Source organism: Myotis myotis, unplaced genomic scaffold (assembly GCF_014108235.1).
Source record: "Myotis myotis isolate mMyoMyo1 unplaced genomic scaffold, mMyoMyo1.p scaffold_m19_p_4, whole genome shotgun sequence".
NCBI lineage: Eukaryota > Metazoa > Chordata > Mammalia > Chiroptera > Vespertilionidae > Myotis > Myotis myotis.
The window spans coordinates 34782450-34800622 of NW_023416346.1; the positions used below are offsets into that span (position 1 = coordinate 34782450).

The 18173-nt window shown below is 40.1% G+C and overlaps 1 pseudogene; it reads left to right on the plus strand.

Moving 5' to 3' along the window:
• Window positions 1-15905: 15905 nt before the first annotated feature.
• Window positions 15906-17291, plus strand: LOC118654424 (annotated as a pseudogene).
• The last annotated feature ends 882 nt before the right edge of the window (window positions 17292-18173 follow it).

Consider the following 18173-nt stretch of genomic DNA (forward strand, 5'->3'; position numbering starts at 1 on the left):
ACAAAAAAATGTCATATTCATTTTGAAAATCAAATTTCTGGTTGCTGCTTAAAAGTCATATGTACCTCCAACTTACATTAGAAATCTGGATTTTTAAAATACATGTTTTTGGTGGTAAACTATAAGAGACAGAATAGAATGCAGAATTACTTACACCTGCAGTCATTGGTCTCAATAGCAAAATCAAGTGGTTATTCAGTTCACCATTCAATCTTTTGCTGCATTTTAAGAATAGCAGGTGCACCTACTACACAGTTTTGGACCAGACTGCAGAAGATGCATATATAGGTTGGAGTAAAAGCATCACAAAATCTCCCCAGTATAATTTTAGCAAACTATCCTATTCCTCTGGTCAAGGTAGTGCAACCTCTCTGATCTCAATCTCAGCTTCCCAATTACCTTGCCTCACTCCTCACTATTGTGTATGAGTAGCTATGCTACCAAATGCAATAATATAAAGAATAAATACATTAGGCAGAAATATAAAATAGTAAACAACACTTATTAAGCATTTCATAGATGACTTAATTTTAGAGACTGTTTATTTGCAATGCTAGACCACATACAGTGCCTGCAGTTGCAATATTTATATTGTCTCTTTTATAATCAAAGTAATGCATCATTAGCTACTACTTCCTGTATTTTCTGTATATCTTTTAACAGTTATACATGCATATGATACAAAAGGTACAAAATCTCTTACCACCAGTTTTTTTCTTTAGAGAAAAATACTTTTATTATTTTGGAAAGTAGTTTTATAGAATAAATATATCTACAGATAATTCACTTTTAAAACCAATATTCTGTTGGTATTTTTTTTTATTTTATATATCATGCATATTGTTATATATATATATATATCTCCTATATAATAAAGAGTTAATATGCAAATGGTCATCACACCCTCACACCGGGGCCGGGGGATCTGAGGCCAGACTGGGGGACCTGAGGCCGCACTCCCGGCCCCAGCACCAGGGCCAGGGAACCTGAGGCCACGCCTCCCTGCCCTGGAGCTGGGCTGAGGGACCTGAGGCTGCGCTGGAGGATCTGAGGCCGCACCCCTGCCCAGCAGGGCTTGACAGGGAACCTGAGGCTGCGTCCCCACCTCAGTGCTGGGTTGGGGGACCTGAGGATGCATCCCCTGCCCTGTGGGGCTTGACGGAGGTAGGGCCGGCTGGGTCTGGGTCTTGCATGATTTTGAGGTGCATGTAGATGGGCGAGGACTTGACTCTGGGTCCCATGGAATGCCCCAGACTCTGACAGGAGGGACATTTTCATATATATTTTACTAATTTTCTTTCATCTCTGACACTTCTATTATAGAGAAAGGGCAAGTAGCAATATTAAAATTAAAATATTTCCTCTAATTAATTCCCTTTTAATGTGCACGAATTTTGTGTACTAGGCCACTAGTGTGTGTGTGTGTGTATATATATATATATATATATATATATATATATATATATAATTCTTTTTAACAACTACATAGTTTACATTGCACAGTGGTACCATAATGGTGAATTTTTTTTCAGTCTTATGCTGCTATAAAAATATAATTTTTGCTGTAGTGAATATAATTTCATATTTTACATATGTGTGAGTATATGTGAAAGATATGGTCTTAGCAATATGTATACTGGGACATAGGACAAATGTATCTTTAACTTTAGTACATATTGGCACATTATTTTCCGGAAAGCTGTACCAAATTATATTCACACCTGCAGCATATGAGAGCTCTTGCACATCTTCACACTTGAAATTGTCAATCTTTTTATTTATTTTAAAATATACTTTTTATTATTTTAAAGAGATGAAAGGAGAGGGAGAGGGGAGAGAGAGAGAGAGAGAGAGATGAGAGAGAAACATTGGTCAGTTACCTGAAACCTGGGTATGTACCCTGACCAGGAATTGAACCAGGAATTGAATTGACCTTTTGGTGCACAGGTCGATGCTCAACCAACTGAACCTCCCTGGCCAGGGCAAAATTGACAATCATTTAATTTTTTGAGTTATTGAAAATTTTACTTCTCACTAAGTGACCATAGACTAATTCTTGTTTAATACTTCAATATTCCTGGTTTCTTTATATGCCTAAAGGAATGCAGGGAAGTCCTGTGTAAATACCCATACTCCAGCCTCTAAATGACAGATTGGCCATTTTATCTCTACCATTTTGAAATTTTTAGCTATAGACTTTCTTTCTATGTGTACTTTTAGATATATTCTGAGTTTCTCTGTATTTGGCAGCTCTTCCCCCACAGAATTATAGAAGTCTTCTAATTTTACTAAAATTTGCAATTATTTTACAAGCTTATTGTTTTTCATGATTTATAATAGCAGTAGGCATTGACTTCTTTATTCCTTCTTAAAACTAGATGTCTAGAAGCCTCACCTTATTTGCATTTTGACATTTCTATACTTTAGAGATTTCCTTCCCCCATTTAAAGTAATTATTATTTGTCTCATTATGTATCTATAATAAATATTAAATAACATTTAAATTAGAAACTTCTTGATTATTTAAATTCTCAGACTTTTTAACATGCTACAAACCATTTTGTCAAATATATTTCCTTCTAGTAAGAGATTTAGCTCTATTATTAACCTTATAACTTACTTAAGCTTACATATGTATGCTCAATTCATCAGGAATGTGTAGTTTTGCAAATTATAAATGACCTTTCCAGCACTGTCGATGACTTTTGCAGTTCCAGCTACAGACTTTGCTTTAGTTTCTTTCTTAATGCTGTCACACAGAATTGTCTAAATACCTGTCATCTACACGTTTATAATGAGCTCTGTGTGCTAAGCGCTGTGTCAAATCAGTTCATTAGCAGCTTTACCAATCGTTTTCTCTTTTCATTGTTTTTTTGGGTTTTTTTTCCCATCACTGCTGCCAGCTGTGGCCTAGTTCCAAAATGTCATCTAACAACATAAAACAGCTTGGGACAGTGAGATAGATTTTTAACAAATTAAAGATTTTACTTGAATACTCCAGATGTAATCATACTGCCAGTAACTCTTTATTGAGTGGCCTACTGTGAAGATGTATGTGTGATTATAGAGATAGATAAGTAGATATAGATTGATCGATATAGATGAATAGAATTATGTGCATGTGCATGCAAGCATGTAAATAAACATCAAGCTCATTACTGTAGGCAATCCCCACATTATAAATTAATTTAGTTCTAAGAGATATGTTTACTTTAATAGATGGAGTGTAGAATTATTTATCCTGTATTTAAAAAAATGATCTGGTTTTCCAAGGCCAGATAATAAAAATCTATAGAACCAATATAACTCAGCACTGAAAGCACTGAATTAAAGTACTTGGGACTACCACTTGATGTCATGGGTCATGAGATATTTTCAAAGAAAATATAGTTTAAAATAAAATAAGTTTTATTTCCAAATATGTTCATGAAATTATTGTTTACATATAATATATAGTCAAGAATGGTAGTTAATTTCATATATTGGTATGTGTTCAATTGTGTTTATATAGAGTCCTGATATCAAGGAGAAAAGCTTATTGTAATAATTTTAAAGACAAGAATTTCAGAACACAAAAATACTTAGTGGTAGTGGTGCTGGTGATGGTCATAGTGGTATTATTATTAGTACCAGCAATAGCAGTAAATATTCATTAAGTGCTTACTATAAGCCAGATATTATGAGACGATTGTTGCATTGTTGCATGCCTTATTTCATTTAGTCTAGTTTTCTGGGCTTAAAATGTGTGAATGTTAATGATGACTTCAGAGGAAAACTTCAAATAATCATGAAGGGGATCCCAGGTAGAATGACACATACTAGACGTAGTGATGGCGAACCTATGACACGCGTGTCAGAGGTGACACGCGAACTCATTTTTTTGGTTGATTTTTCTTTGTTAAATGGCATTTAAATATATAAAATAAATATCAAAAATATAAGTCTTTGTTTTACTATGGTTTCAAATATCAAAAAATTTCTATATGTGACATGGCACCAGAGTTAAGTTAGGGTTTTTCAAAATGCTGACATGCCGAGCTCAAAAGGTTCACCATCACTGTACTAGAGCAATGCTTCTCAAACTTTAAGCACTGAAGATCTTTTTTTATTATTATTAATGTGATTTTCTTTGTTTATTTGTAAAGTTTTAAACTTTATTTTTATTGTAGACACTATTACAGATGTTCCCCGTTCCACCCCCCATCTCCTTTGCCCTCTTTACCCAGCTCCCGCCTCTGCCTCCCTCTGGCCATCTCCACACTTGTCTGTGCCTATGTGTTATATATTTATGTTCTTTGGCTGATCTCTTCATCTACTTTCATACAAACTCCCATCCTCTCCCCACTGACAACTGTCAGTCTGTTTCATGTATCCATGCCTCTGGTTTTATTTTGTTTGTCAGATTATTTTGTTCATTAGATTCCACATGTAAACAAGATCATTTGGTGCTTGTCTTTCTCTGACTGGCTTATTTCACTTAGCGTAATAGTTTCCAGATCCATCCATGCTTCTGAAAAAGGTAAGAGGTCAGGGAGACCTTTCCTCCTTCCCAAACCTCACAGTTTAGTCACTGTCCGGGTCTCTTCCAAAAGTTTCCCTGGAAAACAGAGGGCCTATTAAAGTCACTGCTGGGTGTAGCCAGCAGACCCCTCTGCAGGATGTGAGCATGGCAGTGTGGCCTCTCGAGCAGATGGAGTCCAGAGTGAATTCTCCAGGCTGGTGCTATACCTTTAGGAGTGCTCTTTCCCAGGGAGGTGCAGTCCCAGTCTTCCAGATTGATAGAATCCCCACTGATTACCACTGCCAGACACGCTGATGTCTCCTCTTCCAGTCTCTATTGTTCTGAGTTGGGAATCAGACCTGCATGGGGTTGAAACCCCACACTCCTAGGGGGAGAAAGTTCAGCAGCCACGGTATCCCTCTGGCTTCTCAGCCACCTCTGCACCTTTGGGAGGGAGCTTTCCCTCTCTGTTTTGAGACAGGGAACAAGTGAACACAGCTTCCAGCTACTCTGCAGCCATCTTGTAATACCTCATTTAGTCTTCACAATCAGTTGGGGAGGTATGTGGTATTATCATCTTAATTTTACAGATATGAAAGTAAAGATCAGAGAAGTTACGTGACTTATCCAAAACTCACAGTTAGGAAGAGAAAGGCAAAGAAAAAAATCCAATTGACTTAATTAAAAATGAATAAGTTTCTCTGTGTAATAAAAACTATCATTACAATGGAAAAAAGTAAATAAAAGGAAGTGGAATATATAAATTATATGTACATAAATATATGTACAATAGTCATTTAAAAAGATAAAATAGAAGTCTCTGTTTAATGGGACTTTGTCTTTTTTTCTGTGACTTGCTTTTTTTCTCTTCCTGTTTTATATATTTATACATTGAATATATCAGTATATTAGATTGATATTTAGAAAACGAGGTTTTAAAGAAATAATTCTTGTAATACATCTATATAAAAGAAAAACACATAATTACCATGGGGATAATTTGCATGTCAGGTGCTATAACAGTTTCTAAAATTATGAAATATGCTATTTCAGTATCAACTAGAAAGTAATTCAGAATTTAATGAGGTCAAGGCAGCTTGACAATCATTAACATATATACTTTATGTAAGCATTAGAAGAAATCTATGAATAGAAGCTTTTAAATGATAAAGATTAGACTTAAGTATTTGCCAAAAGTGACAGTCTCAAAATTTTTATACAATCCAACATTTTTGTACTATTTACAGTGACCACATATTGTTACTTAGGGGAGTTAATCTCATGTAAAACCAGAAGTTCAAAGAGTTAGTTTGTAACCTTTTTCTAAGATTTCAATGCCAGATCAATCTGAACCCAACATTGGTAAAAATATATATATATATATATATATATATATATATATATATATATATATATGTATATATATTTATATTTATGTAAGTACCATTTACCTATGATACCAACAAATATAAAAAGTTGCTCCTGAGGAGTTGGAGAATGAAAAGCTGAGAGACACATGTACTAGGCTGCTATTTAAAAGTGAGTCTTTCACCTGGCTAGCATGGCTCAGTGGTTGAGCATTTACCTATGAACCAGGAGGTCACGGTTCGATTCCCAGTTAGGGCACATGCCTGGGTTGTGGGCTTGATCCCCAGTGTGGGGCATGCAGGAGGCAGCCAATCAATGATTCTCTCCCATCATTGATGTTTCTCTCTCTCTCTCTCTCTCTCTGTTTTCCCCCTTCCTCTCTGAAATCAATAAAAAATATATTAAATAAAAATAGGTCTTTCTTTCTCACAAAATTTTCATATAAGAATTGATCCAGATAGAAGCTAAACAGGAGACCCAAGATGGCGACATAGGTTAACGCCGGAGTTTGCTGCCTTGAACAACTACTTCAAAAGTGAAACTAAAAGACGGAACAGACATCACCCAGAACCACAGGAACGCTGGCTGAGTGGAAGTCCTACAACTAGGAGGAAAGAGAAACGCATACGGACACTCAGAGGAGGCGCAGTGCTGAAGTCAAATTCTGAGGTGCAGAGTGCGCGGAGCGGGCTGGCGGCGGAGGGCGCGGTTGGCGTTTTCAATCGGGAGGGAGTCGCAGACTCTGAGCTCCAGATACAGGGGAGTCTTTAGGGACCCAGACTCAAACAGGAGAAGCGGGACTGTCTGGCTTCGGTCAGAGCGAGTGCAGCTTTCTCTCCGAGGTTTGCAGCGGGTGCTGGGACTCAGAGAGGCAGAGCCCCTGGGGACAGGACTGAGAGCCGCCATAACTGCTCTCTCTGGCCCACCCTGTTGATCCTGTGTGACCCGCACCGCCCAAGCCCTGCACAGAGGCATTTGCCGGATAGCCACAGGCAAAGGCTACATTAGCACCTCCCTAGAGGACAGAAGTTCTCTCACTGCAGACACAGCTGATTCTCACAGCCACTTGGCCTGGAGGTCAAACCCTCCCTGGTATTAGCTACAACAATCAAGGCTTAACTACAAAACTGCACACAAAGACCACTAGGGGGTGCACCAAGAAAGCATAACAAAATGAGGAGACAAAGAAACAGGACAAAATTGTCAATGGAAGATATAGAGTTCAGAACCACACTTTTAAGGTCTCTCAAGAACTGTTTAGAAGCCGCCGATAAACTTAATGAGATCTACAAGAAAACTAATGAGACCCTTGATGTTATGATGGGGAACCAACTAGAAATTAAGCATACACAGACTGAAATAATGAATATACAGATTCCCGACAGCAGACCAGAGGAGCGCAAGAATCAAGTCAATGATTTGAAATGCAAGGAAGCAAAAAACACCCAACGGGAAAAGCAAAATGAAAAAAGAATCCAAAAATGCGAGGATAGTGTAAGGAGCTTCTGGGACAGCTTCAAGCGTACCAACATCAGAATTATAGGGGTGCCAGAAGATGAGAGAGAGCAAGATATTGAAAACCTATTTGAAGAAATAATGACAGAAAACTTCCCCCACCTGGTGAAAGAAATGGACTTACAGGTCCAAGAAGCGCGGAGAACCCCAAACAAAAGGAATCCAAAGAGGACCACACCAAGACACATCATAATTAAAATGCCAAGAGCAAAAGACAAAGAGAGAATCTTAAAAGCAGCAAGAGAAAGAAACTCAGTTACCTACAAGGGAATACCCATACGACTGTCAGCTGATTTCTCAACAGAAACTTTGCAGGTCAGAAGGGAGTAGCAAGAAATATACAAAGTGATGAATACCAAGAACCTACAACCAAGATTACTTTATCCAGCAAAGCTATCATTCAGAATTGAAGGTCAGATAAAGAGTTTCACAGATAAGGAAAAGCTAAAGGAGTTCATCACCACCAAACCAGGATTATATGAAATGCTGAAAGGTATCCTTTAAGAAGAGGAAGAGGAAGAAAATGGTACAAATTATGAACAACAAATATGCATCTATCAACAAATGAATCTAAGAATCAAGTGAATAAATAATCTGATGAACAGAATGAACTGGTGATTATAATAGAATCAGGGACATAGAAAGGGAATGGACTGACTATTCTTGTGGGGGAAAGGGGTGTGGGAGATGCGGGAAGAGACTGGACAAAAATCGTGCACCTATGGATGAGGACAGTGGGTGGGGAGTGAGGGCGGAGGGTGGGGTGGGAACTGGGAGGAGGGGAGTTATGGGGGGGAAAAAGAGGAACAAATGTAATAATCTGAACAATAAAGATTTAATAAAAAAAAAAGAATTGATCCAGAAAAACATACAATTTTTTGACTCCTGCATTCTTGTTTAAAATGAGGAGAGGTGGGAAGTATTCAACTACAAACCCATGAAAGTGACTTATGTGTTGAGAGAAGGCTGGGAAGGAAAAGGAGTGTGCTCTGAATACATTTATGAGTTTGTTTGGATGACATCCAAAATCATTGAAAAGAGTGAACAGAACTACACGCCAAATCCCAGAGTCATGTTCGAGTTGTTCAGCATACATTCCGGACTGAGAATCAATGTTACAAACAGCTACAACTGCCAGCAGCTTTGAGAATAACTTGAAAACATGACATTTTGGATTTTAGAAATATTTTTCATGGCAGTAGTGATGGGTAAAACACATACGTTGATGTAGCATGCCTCCTTGTCTTCGTCAGTAATTGGTGGCTTGGGCTTTTGAGATGTCTTTATCAATCCTGTGAAAATAAAGTTAGAAGTGAACATTCTATGGGTGAGAAAAATTTCTGTCTGTACTTAAAATATCTAAATAGTGAAAGTGCATTATTTCTGACTCATTTAAAGTGACATTTTAAACTGAACATTTTATTTTAAGATAACTGTAGACTCACATGCAATTGTAAAAAAAATAATAGAGAGATCCCATGTGCTGTTAAAGCACTTTCTCTCAATGGTAACATCCTACAAAACTGCAGTGCAATGTTACCATATGTGGATACTGACATTGACACAATCAAGACATGTACAGAACAATTCCATTTCCACAAGGATCCTTGAGTTGCCTTATTATAGCTATACTCACTTTCTCCCACTGTGCTTAGAAGCACTGTGCTTCTAAACTCCGGAAATATCTAATGTGTTCTCCATTTCTATAATTTTGTTATTTCCAGGTGCTTTTAGGAAATAATCTCTATTGCCTTTCCCTTCTTATCTTTCAGCCCTTTTTTTTGTGACATTTACTAGATAATTTATGACTAAAGCACTCTAGGTTCAATGTAAGCTCTCCCTTTTCTGAAGTTTAAAAAAAAAATGCTCAGGAAATGTAAACCAAGTTTAGGCAGAATTATTAAAAGTTTAGAGCTCATTCAAATTTATTTATTTAACTTCATATTCAGGATACTGTTCTAGGCATTAGAGAATGTGGTGAATACAACAGACAAGTTCCCAGTCCACATGGGATTTACATTTTAATGGGAGAAACACACAATAAACAAATGTTAAAAGGATTAAATGCACAAATTTTAAAGCTCATACCCTTACATGATATTTCTCAGTTATACATATCTAATCTAATAAAAGACAAGCATCCAAATTTGCCATACCTTTGCTATGCCTTAAGCCATGCCCACCAGCCAATCAGAGCAACTATATGCAAATAAACCCAACCAAGATGGCGCTGGCAGCCACAGAGCTGGAGTGAGCAGGAGGTTTGGTTGCTCCAGTGATGGAGGAAGCCAAGCTTCTTGCCTGCTGCGGCCGGCTCTGAGCTCCACTGAAGGCAACAAAGTTTCAATTATAATAGGTAAATAAATCCCAGAATAAAAAAAAAAAAAAGGAGAGGCTGGGAGCTTCTGTTGCTGGGGGGCCTGGCCACCCTGAAAACGGCCCTCAGCCCCTCATCCAGATTGGCCAGGCAACCCAGTGGGGACCCCCCCCACCCTAAAGGGGGTGTGGCCAGCCTGAAAACAGCCATCAGCCCCTCACCCAGGCTGGCCAAACCTCCATGGGGTGAGGGTCCCCACTGCGTGGGGCTTGAACAGCCTGAAAACAGCCATCAGCCCCTCACCCAGGGTAGCCAGGCACCCCAGTGGGACACCCACCCTGATCCGGGACACCCTTCAGGGCAAACCAGCCTGCCCCCCCAATGCACCAGGCCTCTATCCTATATAATAAAAGGGTAATATGCAAACTGACCCTAACAGCAGAACGACTGAGAATGACTGGTCACTATGACACACACTGACCACCAGGGGGCAGACACTCAATGCAGGAGCTGCCCTCTGGTGGTCAGTGTGCTCCCACAGAGGGAGCTCTGCTCAGCCACAAGCCAGGCTGATGGCTGCCAGTACAGCTGTGGTGGTGGGAGCCTCTCCCGCCTCCTCAGCAGCACTAAGGATGTCAGACTGCAGCTTAGGCCTGCTCCCCGCTGGCAAGTGGACCTCCCCCGAGGGCTCTCAGGCTTCCAGAGGGATGTCTGATTGCCATCTTAGGCCCAACCCCCGGGGAGCAGGCCTAAGCCAGCATGTGGTCATCCCCCGAGAGGTCCCAGACTGTGAGAGGGCACAGGCCAGGCTGAGGGACCCCCACCCCCGAGTGCACAAATGTTTGTGCACTGGGCCTCTAGTTCTTATATATTCAAAGGGAAAACAATCTGCTAGACTCTACACCTCACGAAGGCAGATACTTTGTCTTGTTCACTTTTGGGTAAAAAAAAAAAAGATAATTAGAACATAGTAGTTGGTTATTTATTCAACCACTCTTTTATTATTATTATTATTACTATTATTATTATTATTTTGTTATTAATCCTCACTTGAGGATATTTTTCCATGGATTTTTTTAGACCGAGTGGAAAGGAGAGGGAGAGACAGAAATATCCATGTGAGAGAGACACTTTGATTGGTTGCCTCTTGCATACACCCTGACTAGGGTTGGGGAACCTGCAACCAAGGTACCTGCCCTTGACTGGAATCAAAGCCGGGACCTTTCAGTCCATAGGCGATGCTCTATCCACCACTGAGCCAAAGCGGCTAGGGCTCAATCACTCTTTATGGAGCCCATACATGGTGTCAGGCATAGTTCTAGGCACTGAGAGTAGAGCAGTACACAGACAAAACTCCCTGCTCTCTCAGAGCTTATGTGAATCCCAGATAGCTGGTGCAAAATGGGTTTTAAATGACCTGTCACTCCTGCTGTTGCTATTGTCATTGCTTTTACTACTATTAATATTTACTTTAGCTGATTCATAAATGTAATTACTGTGGCGATTCTCAGAACCACAAGAACACATGTGTGAGAAAATCCAGTGTACAGTGGTGCAAATGTTAAAGTTAATATTTTATAATCTTTCCTCCTAAAACCTCAAAAGTTGTTTTAACTTTCCTCCTGCTGAGCAGTATGCCATCCTTCCTTTCCCAGTGGACATGCCTAGTCAACTAACGTGTTGATATTTATTCTGAGCACACCATGGGAATACAGGTAGTCACTCAAATGGAGGGCAATGCTATTAAATAGCTAGTGTTGTGGAAAACTACACACACAAAAATAACTTTTCTTTTGTAATGCATTGTTGTTTTCAACAAACTAATCTTTCTATTTGCTATTAGAGAGACTATATATATCTTTGCATTTCTAACTATCTCCTAGGTTGATTCTGGGATCATTGATTGTGCTGATTGGGTAAAGCACACAAGTTAATATAACACACCACTTTGTCTTATGTCATTAATTGTTGGCATTAGACATAATAAATCTAATTGTTACCACATTATCCAATTCCCAATCATTGGAAAGAATGTTTGAGATTGGACTGGGTGCAGAGAACACCTGCCAAGGATATCTGATTGAACACATATGATAGCAAGTTTCCACTCAATAGCCACATGTTTAGAAAGATCTCCATGGGTGGATTTGGGGCTGCTTGTTTCTCTTTTGATGAAATGAGAGTGCTTTCATCTGATACGCCTCTACCTCCTAGAGTGATGTGTAATATTTTGTACATAAAAAGTCTCTTATCTGAGACTTTTCTCTCCTGACCTTGCTTATCCTCTCCCTTCTATTTGGGTGTTGGTTTCTTGCAGAAAGCATTTGTTGAGGGTTTTTCTCTCTTTTTAACCTCTTTTTTTTGGTGGGAAAAAGAAAGAGTTGAGGATCAAATATAATCTCTGGGGAAGTCCAAGCTTTTCTTTGAAAGTCTCTTCAAAGCAGAATCCAGACTGATAGGATGACATTTCTAACTGTTTGAATTTCTGGTGGTTTATTCCATACAGATGTAAATTTAACATTATCTGGCCTTTAAAGGAAGAGCACATGAGAGCAGGACAAAACCAAACCAAAAATAGTGAAGAGAAACAGACTTCCGTGGAAATGTCTGATATTAATAACATGATTTTTTAAATCACCGTCTTAATCTTGGCACTCACTCTTCATAACTACAGCCATATCAAAAACTTTTTACCTATAATACCTTCTCAAGGGACTTGTCACTCCTCACTCTATCTTCACATCCATCCATTATGCACATTTAGCCTGTATTTACCCCTTCTCAAATTTATGAACCAAACAAGCCAAAAATTATAAAACACTTTTTGAGTATGGCACCACTGTATACTGCATGGGCTCCAGGTAATACCTATAAAACTTCAAAATATTTGCAAAATACCAAGGACACTTTTGAAGAAAGTTATCAAAATCAACTCTTAACTAAAACTCATGCCTATCCTGCAAAGGCCAAACAATAAACATAGACCCTAATATAATATTCCCATGGCTCCTTTCTCCTTCAGAGTTTCCAAAATCCTGCTTAGAAATAATCTAGGAATACTATATTTCAACTACCTATAGACTAATAAATGCCAGAGGTATTATTTTGTAAAATAAAGAGAATCTAAATTATGTAGAATAAATTAATGAGTGAAGCAATCCATTGTGATATTACTTATATTCCCATGACTATGTGTCTTCAGTAATACATAATTGGGTTGTGTAATACTCCAATTAGGGATTAGAAAGGGTAGTTTCAATATTACTTTAAAACTGACATAATACCTTTAAATTCCTACATTTTCCCAAACTATACCCAAAGGGGAAATGCATGTTAATTTACACTCTAAGAACTAATAGTTTGATAAAGAGAAACAAAAGTGATGATGAAAACATGGTAAAAGAATGCCCTTAGCTTTGGAGATTTACAATACATATGTACTTCAGAGAAGCTCAGCAAGTAGCTCGTTTGAAGTTTAATGTTTAAAATAAGCAAACTTGTCCATATAAGGAAAAACCTTTTTTTCTTAAATATCCACTGTCAGAATTGTTTAGATAAAGTGAAGAGCAAAGACAAATTAAAATATGTTCATCATCATCAAAATACTATAGTCAATATTCAATACTATTCTTGTACAACTTCACTGATTCAATAATGATTTTTCACTAGTTTTAGTGTTCTCTCTCATGCGCTGCCTGCAATAACTTAGTTTTGATACTAGACCTCATTGAAACCATCTCTATTACCCTAAAATTAGGAATGTACTAGGCATGAACCCTTTATTTGAAAGCAACAGTATATGGGCTAAGTATGAAAGAGGTAAACTGTCCACAAGTGACTCAATATGAGATAGCAGTCTATCAACACAGTCAAATTCTCCATTTGGGCAATTGTGTTAGAGCTACAAAGCAAAGGTAGGTTTTTTCAGCTATGGCTGCCAGGAAAAGAAACACTCAGCAAATTTTCCAATTTTCATACATTGTGCTGTACATCCCAGACTAGATGGTTGATAGAGTGCCCTTTAATAATCATTCTTTCATTTTGTTATAAAACAAATATCCAAAACTAAAAGTAACCTAGTTTGTCTCTTCCTCTCAACCTCAAAGAGTTTGACTAATATATCTTGCTGCTAGATCATATGTGTTGCTGTTTATTTTATGCATCATTAACTATCTTTAAAAAGTTTATGTGCCCTATCAAATGATCAAACATATTTTCCTCAGTGCTCTAAATTAAAAGGCATGCATTAATGCTATCTTCATTATATACATAAGTAAATGACTTGACCACTACTAGCAAGTATTGGGGCTAACATGTCAACTTAACTGGCTTAAAGGAGAAAATTAATGTCTTTTCAGTGCCACAATGGGTATGATCTTCACGGAATTTCTATTACTTTTCTACTTAATAAGCGAAATAAAAATCCTTAATAAATCCCACAATATTCTTCTTTCAATACATTGATTCCAGCATTAAAAGTAATCCTGGGTCTAGACTAGCTTCCTGTATTATTCTTTGGATGAATGAGTTAGAAATTTCCCATTTGGCTCTTTTACAAATGTTAGGTGTTTGACTAGTTAGAGATTGGTTCCTTGGAAAAGATGTTCCCAAAGGATTAACAATGACACATAATCACACAGTAAACTACAAACATTCAGTTAAATAGAAATATGATATATAAATGAGTTAGCATGAAACACACACCAAAGGAAGGGTTTCAAGTGAAAACGTTACTGATGAAAATAAGTATTATAGTTGTCATACTTCACATTCACTTGTCTCCTCTTAATTGTCTAAAGAATGAACCAAACAACCCCTAATGTGGTACACACTAGCTTCTTTTCTGATTTATCTCTGCGTAGATATAAAGTATGAATGATGTTAGCATTTTCATCCATTAGTAATGGCTTGATCCAGGAGGATGAATATGTCACCCAGCCTAAAACAGAAAGATTGCTGAGCTTGCCATAGAGAACTTGATGAGCTAGGATCTGAATCTTGCTCAATTTGAATGTTCATGAGATATACTGTCAGATTAAAGACAGATGCCCCATTTGAGTACACAGGCAAATATAATGTACACACAAATGTACCATCAATCCAGATAGATTCATATTTTTTCTAATTTAAAATCTATTTCAGAAGTACATGAATTGCCTTCTTGCTATGTGAGTGGTATATTACTAGAAAAGAGATATAGCTGTTATCTTGGGTCCTGTACCAAGGAAGCAATGCCATCACAAATAACATATTGGCAAGGTAAACTTTTTTCTGGATATGGCACAAACTAGCCAGAAGTCCTATCTGTTATTAGAGATTTTGGTTTGTGAAAATGAGAAAACTAAACTATTTTGTGTTGTCTTTCTCTCTCTGATAGATTCTTTGTATCTTTACTACACCTAAGAGCAGATAAAATAAAAGTGTATGAGGACTATTATGGGTAAAGCCTAGACCCAGGTTTTGTTCTTTTCAAAGCTCACCATATTAACTGTAATATTTTATTGAAAAATACTTACTTTTATAATGTAAGGAATTGAATCAGAGAAGGGAATATGTCCAATGAATACAATTACCCCCCAAAACTATGTCATACATTAGGAGAGAAATGGAAAACCTTTAAAAATAAATTGGATCTCAGATGGGTAGAGTAAAAACAGTTTATTATTTTTAATATAAGCTTTTAAAAAAAATCTCTGAAATCTCTATTTTCTTTCAAAATTCCAAGGGTATAATACTATAATGCAGGAGAAAATATCATAATCCTAATATATAAAAACCCAGGGTACATAATGACTGAATGGATGGATGATCCGTCCATCCCCCAGCCCTCAGGCTCCATGGCAGCAGTGACTAGTGAGCAGGTGGAAGGCAGACCGCTTGGTCCCTCCTTCTGGCCCTCAGACTCCAACCAATCAGTGGAGGAGGCGGGGTGGAACTGGGGACTGGCTTCTTCAGTAGTCCTGTAGGTTCAATCTCCAGAGGACAGGCCAGGAACCAATGGACCAGCGCCTCTGGCAAAATCCCAACAGTGCTGCGGGCCTCCTGGAACTCGGCCGTGGCCACTGTGGCTGCTTTCCCTCCCTAGACACTCCACAAGGAAGAAAAGACACCGCCAGCAGCACCAGGGGCGACCAGCGGTGACTGAATGCTCTCCCTGTGCTTCCTCCAGGTCACTCGAGCCAGCCCCCGCCCACCCCGCTCCAGATGAAGTGTGATCACTGCACACGGAGGGAATGTAGTAAAAAAAAAACCAAAAAAAAAAAACCAAGAAACCGATGACCAAGAGAATGCTGCAGTCAATGTCCGGAGTCTGACTCAGGAGAATGGAGAGGAGGGAGAATTCCATAAGTTGGCTGATGCCAAGATATTTCTGAGTGACTGCCTGGCATGTGACAGCTGTGTGACCTCAGATGAAGGAGTCCAAGTTTCTCAGCAGAACACCAAGGACTTCTTCCGTGTTCTGAACCTTAATAAGAAATGTGATACTTCACAGTACAAGGTGCTGGCAGTGTCCGTGTGTCCTTAGTCTCTGCCTTACTTTGCTGCTAAATTCAGCCTCAGTGTCATTGATGCATCCAGAAGGCTCTGCAGCTTCCTCAAAAGCCTTGGGGTGCACTGTCTTTGACATGAAGATAGCTGCGGACTTCAGCATCCTGGAGAGTCAGAAGGAATTTGTGCATCAGTACTGCCAGCACCCACAGTGAGGAAGAGCTCTGTCTACCCATGCTAACCTCCACCTACACGGCTGGGACCGATAAGTGGAGCATTTGCTGGGTCACCCCATCACCCCCACCTCTGACTGGCCAAGTGTCCCCAGCAGATCATGGGCTCTCTGGTGAAAGGATTACTTGACCAGACGGCAGAACCTGTCCTCAAACAAGAGTTTCCACATCACTGTGGCCCTGTGTTATGACAAGAAACGGGAGGCCCTTCGAGAAGATGTTCCCACAGCTTTACATAGTTCTCAGGGTGCTGACTGTGCGTTAACCTCAGGTGAAATTGTCCAGATAATGGAGCAAAGTGAGCTCGCCTCAAATGACGCTGCCGTGGACACTCTGTTTGGAGACACAAGGGAGAAGGAGGTGAGGCTCCACGAGGGTGCCAGCTCCGACAGGTACCTGGGACACTTCTTCAGGCACATGGCCAAGGAGCTGTTTAAGGAGGACGTGGGAATGCTCACCTACTGCACCCTGAGTAACAAAGACTTCCAGGAGGTCACCCTTGAAAAGGACAGAGTGGTTCTGCTATGCTTTGAGGCTGCTTACAGCTTTTGGAAAACCCAGAAGTTGTCCTGAAGCTGTAGATGGGCAAGATCCCCTGCCACTTCATGGAGTTCCTGGCCTGCACCAGGGATGCCTAAGTGGCAGGGGCCAGGCCCAGGCTGACAACGGGTGTGCAGACAGGGCACTGCTGCGGCAGATGGAAGGCATCTATGCTGCCATCCCAGTGTGGCCCCCGGAGACCAGCGCCCATGTGCAGGAGCTATGCCAGGAGTGGCTGGGGTGGGGGGGGCAACACCCCCTGGGCCCAGGTGGCCCTGCACACCGCCTCACAGGGCCCAGGGCAGCCTGCCAGGACATCAAGTGGTAAAGGTCCAGCAGACACCCGGCCTGCAGGCCGCCTGAAGAAGGGTGTCAGACACATGGAGGAAAAGCTTAGCATCTCTGTCATCGCTTTGGTTTTCAGAATTCCCTGCTCCCCATCTGTCGGCTCCCTCCCTCTGAGGGGTGCTGTTGTTGTCACATAGGTGCAACTGGAATATTGTATCTCGAGAGGATTGCCCCAATGTACATATTCTTTTATCCGATGATGAAAAAATCCCAAAGAACAAGAATGGAGACAGACTACTGTGCTTTAGGCTTAAAAAAAAAACCAGAGTGTCCTGTGAAGACTTCAGACTTTGTTCTGTCCACGTGCTTCAGAGAGATTGGATGAGGAAATGGCCCGGCTTGGCCCTGACTTTACCCACTTATGTTACTCTTGCAGGTGTCTTTGCCACAATGTGAATAAACTGCCACCTTTTGGAATAGAGGCTCAGGCGAAAGTTTGCACCCCCAACTTTTCTTGCAACAGATCTATGTTCTGCAGCTGTGGCCACCGTCCTGAGATCAGGTCCTGTCAACCAGGTCCTTTTGCTGGGGATCAGGGGGCACTGGAGTAGAGCCTCTTCGCCCTGTGCCCTTTTACATTCAGGGATTGAGCTGAACTCACTTTGGGGGAGGCCTGGCAAGGGTGACAGGTGTCACAGATGGAAGGATGGGGACTGGAGAGGTGGACACCCTGCTCAGTCCCTCCCTGGGTGGGGTCAGGCAGATGAAGGCCATGGGCCCGGCCACTCCCCTCAGCTCTGGGTAGCCCTCTGCGTTCCGTGACAGTGCATTCTGCCCTCACATGCTGCTCGCCCTAAGTGAGAAGGAGGAGAACAATTGGCCCATAGACAACTACACAGAAAGATAGGGCTCACGGCTGGTG